Source organism: Etheostoma cragini, chromosome 24, assembly GCF_013103735.1.
Source record: "Etheostoma cragini isolate CJK2018 chromosome 24, CSU_Ecrag_1.0, whole genome shotgun sequence".
NCBI lineage: Eukaryota > Metazoa > Chordata > Actinopteri > Perciformes > Percidae > Etheostoma > Etheostoma cragini.
The window spans coordinates 34,145-37,336 of NC_048430.1; the positions used below are offsets into that span (position 1 = coordinate 34,145).

Genomic DNA, 3,192 nt, shown 5'->3' on the forward strand with positions numbered 1-3,192 from the left:
GGGTTTTCTCCTCCAGGACATAGCGATATGTATGAATGCTAATGAGACAGACTGAATCTGTATAGGTTCTATAGAGCCAAGCAGATTTGACAGATCACTTGCCAAGTATGTCAGAGTAAAAGTTAAAGGACTAGTCTGCAAAACATCCTCCTCGTAAGAAGGTGCCAGACTCAACGAATGCTGCCAAGACTTAGAACTGGTCTGAAACCGTCCCTGCTGGAGGTACAAGAAGGTCCCCCCTTTGGTATCACCCAGCTGTCAAACATGAGCGCCCCCCACCGTGATGTCCTTGGAACAGTCCATTTTATTTTAACACTTGCATGATTCCTGGGTGGTTATCCCCCCTCCATCCTCCATCCTCCATCTTCCCCTCCCTGTGTTTTTGCCTTTCTGGTCCAGTTCCCATTTTTAAGCCCTTGGGTGTTGACAGCAGCGTCCATGATCATTGGGGTCTACATGTGTGTGCAGGCACTTTATTTTTTTTGGGGGTTGCGGGGGAGGCTCTGTGCTGAGAGAAAGCTTACAGGTGAGCGTCCGCTAAAGAAGCGCTGTACCGCAGGACATCGGTCTTTTGATGCCACCTCCGCCTTTGATTTGGGAACCGGCGGAGCAACATAAAGGGTTTGAATGGAGCTCCTTTCATCTGAGCGTCAGGGTTGATGGGGTTAATCTCTTTCTCTAAGTGGGTGGGTTGGGCAACGAGGGGATCTGTTTCACAGCTGATACAATATGGGCTGTCATAATCAGACTTCATGCAGCAAAGGGGCTCATTTCTACAAAAAACTACAGAAAAATCGCTCAAATTTAGAGTATCCAGTCTTAGTTCTAAGATAAGAAAAATCTTTATTTGTCCCACAGGGGGAAATAGTGGTTTGCAACAGCAAAGATAAGATCATATATAGATAAGTGTACAAAATAGAGCACATTATTAAACAATAAATTAGACATTAATAATTAAATTGCACTTTGAAAATGGCCCAAATTAAAATTATGCACAGATGTAATGACATTAATGGCACATGGGATGCACGACAAAATCTCCATTATTGAAAAAATTCTTCTTCAATGGCGTGTTGTTTTGGTTGCCATCTCTGTAGCACTGTGGCGTTCGGGTCGTTCCACTCACATACTGAAGGGGTTGTTGTTATCTGTAAGTGCCCCAAAGAGCTTTGGCTTCCTCCAGGGCAACATTTCATGACAACTGGGTTCAAAATGCAACGGCAAAACCAACAAATCCTCTTCAACGCACTGGTAATCATCGCCTTCTGAAAACAGGCATTTCCATCGGCAGAACACGATTAAACATCGTCGTTATAAAAAACGATTAAGAAGTAGAGTAAAGAAACGGTTGGGTTCAGGGAAATGGACCATGTGGGACCCGATCCCTGGTCTCCCGGGTGAAGGTCCCACATTCCGTGGCATGCACATGGAATTGTCACACACTTTGTAGCGGGCACACGGAATTGTCACACACTTTGTAGCGGGCACACGGAATTGTCACACACTTTGTAGCGGGCACACGGAATTGTCACACACTTTGTAGCGGGCACACGGAATTGTCACACACTTTGTAGCGGGCACATGGAATTTTCACACATTCTGCGGCACCAACGCGTGATGCAGTTCGTCATCATTTCCCAGGATTCCGTGAGACCCGGCGGTTTGGGTGCAGGAGCGTCCACCGCTGGGGTGGAACAACACGAGATAAGATCACAGAGGATTATATCTGGTCAGGTTCAGCACTGATCCGGTTCACTGTGTCCACAGAGGTTGCCTGTTTTTAAAGGTTTCGGATTTCTTGATGAATTCTCCAACACGCTTGGTTAGTTTGAACTGCCCTGGCAGCAGAAGTGTAGATCTGACAGGATTGTTTTCCCTCAGATATTACTACACTGGGATGTCCGCTGGTATGAAACGTGACTCTGCGTGACCAATGCACTGTTGGGGTTAGTGGCGGTGGTCTCGGCTTAGAGGGGGCTCCCACCTATAACAGGCGCAGCAGAGAAAACAAGAGTGTGAAACGAAAGCCTCTCTCTAAACGAGCGTCTGGCCGGTGATGAAGTCAGATAGCTAATCCCGGCTTAACTTCTCAGAGGTTTGGACGGTGTTGACACTTTTTACGGTCCAAGACTTCAGGTTCAAACCCGAGCCGGAGAGCTTTTATTTCAGCCACCTGCAGCAGTCCCGGTGGATCCCCCAAATCACCGGCTGCGTTTACTATTTCACCAAATAAATCTGACTTTTAGCATGAAAACTGAGCTATAAATGTTATTTCGGTTCCTAATCCCTTTCGCTGATCAAACAAAGACGAATAACACACGTTTCTTTAGTTTTAACAATATGACCTTAAAGTATTTTTAAAGCAAGTACATCCAGAAAACTCAGGTAGACATTAAGGACTTGTTTTTTTTCAGCTTTTCCTTACAACATTTCATCTTGGACGTCAAAGCTAATAACACACTCCAGTATTTTTTTCCTAAGAAGTCTGTGCGCTTTTATCCAAAAATGTAGGTGTGCCGTCTCCAAAACAGCTCCTACAACATCCAAATGAACATTATTTAGCATTATTTATTACATTTACGCCTTTATATCATCATTATGGTCTGTTCTTATCATATTTAGTATATGTGGCAGCCAAGTGACGCATTTCCGGTGCTACAGTGTATAATTTTAGTCCACTAAGCGGTATTTTTCATACGAAAAGATGTATAAATATCCATTTAATTGTACAGTTGTCATTCTTGGATTATTGTGCAAAGTCTCAGAAAAGACCCCGTAGTTCCAGGCTGGATTACAACGTTTCTGAGAGGCCTACGATCGCACCATGGAGCTCGTTAAACGTGGGACTCGTTAACAAAACCAAAGTCTCTACACTGTCTTGTTCTTTTTAGTCTGCTGCCGTATAGGACTTGTTGGGGGTTGGATGGGATCTGTGGACGCATGACGAATGTTTTCAGAGAAACTAAAGGTTGAAGGTCACCCAACGCCTTGTAGACGTGGGCGTTTGTGTTGTTGTGTGATTGTGAGAGTTTGGCACAGTGGGAACCAGAGGTCAGTCCTCCACGGCTCACCCCTTTCACATGGAAACACTCCCCCGTGTGGTCTGGGACTTACTGGTTCAGGATCTGCTCGGCTGAAGGACGGAGGGCCACCATGGAGACACCTGGAACTGGACCAATGCAGAACTGAAAG

At 45.3% G+C, this 3,192-nt stretch overlaps 1 long non-coding RNA gene across 1 annotated transcript in view; it reads left to right on the forward strand.

Annotated features, from left to right (window-relative positions):
- LOC117939668 overlaps positions 1–3,192 on the forward strand; it is a 15,043-nt gene that overhangs the window by 883 nt on the left and 10,968 nt on the right. Inside the window, exon 2 of the long non-coding RNA XR_004655645.1 lies at positions 2,482–2,487. This is a non-coding gene — a long non-coding RNA (uncharacterized LOC117939668). The remainder of the gene's footprint in view (positions 1–2,481; positions 2,488–3,192) is intronic.